The sequence below is a fragment of the Octodon degus genome, unplaced genomic scaffold, assembly GCF_000260255.1.
Source record: "Octodon degus isolate 3935 unplaced genomic scaffold, OctDeg1.0 scaffold00290, whole genome shotgun sequence".
Classification (NCBI taxonomy): domain Eukaryota; kingdom Metazoa; phylum Chordata; class Mammalia; order Rodentia; family Octodontidae; genus Octodon; species Octodon degus.
The window spans coordinates 1504194-1505178 of record NW_004524866.1 but is presented as its reverse complement, the minus strand read 5'-3'; positions in this window follow the sequence as shown (position 1 = coordinate 1505178).

Below are 985 nucleotides of genomic sequence, written 5' to 3'. Positions count from 1 at the left end.
TCTTTTCTGAGAACAGTTTTACTTTATTTCTTTTCTTGAAAAAACTGTTTTAGTGGGCTGGCCAGACAGCTAAGGTGAATAAAGTGCCTGCTTAGGCAAGTGCAGGGATCTCAGTTCGATTGCGGGTGTGCTGTGATGGTCTTACCACCAAGGCATGCTGAAATGAGGATCAAGACTGGGCATGGTGGCGTGCACCTATAATCTCAGCACATAGGAGGCTGAAAACAGAAGGATTACTATGAGTCCTGTCTGTGTAGTGAAAAGCTGTAGACCCTGTACTAAATATATTAAAACATAGAAGAGAAAATACTGTACTAGCTATGTCTTTTGTGTATTGCTGGTGGAAGTGTTGTAGCACAACAGTCTGAGAAAGAGACAACACCAAAGATGTCTGGAAGCAGGGAGCACCTTTATTTTACACTGTGGGTCCTGGCCGGGTCACTCCCCATCACTAGAGACAGGTCATGAGTGCTGGTGGCCTACGGCTTTTATATGATGCATAAGCAGGAGGTATAAAGGCAAGGCAGAAAAGCCCGACCCTGCCCCGATCTGCTTACAGGGTGAAATCATCAGTTGGAGGTGAGATTAAGGACCCTCTGCTGTTACAAACCCAGATTAGTGGTCATGGAGATTGGTACAGTCAGACATACTACCTTTTTGGTTGTGATGTCATAGTTACAGAGTTCCAAAAGGGATTGCAGAACCATGAAGCAGTTAGAGAGCTAGGTGGTTTCAAAAAGAATAAAGTTTCTAAATGAACAACACTTCTGGTACTTTTGGTACAGCTTTTCCTTTTTGAACTAGCCCTGAGGCCAGGGAGATGTCTCAGTGGAATAAGTGCTTCCCTGGCAAGTTCAAAGGACCGAGTTCCATCCCTGGTTCAACAACTAGGCCTAACAAGAATTATTTTTCTTGTTCTTCTTTTCCACATCGAACGACAAAATACAATGCCTGCTTAGTGTTCAGGAAATATTATTTATAGAAT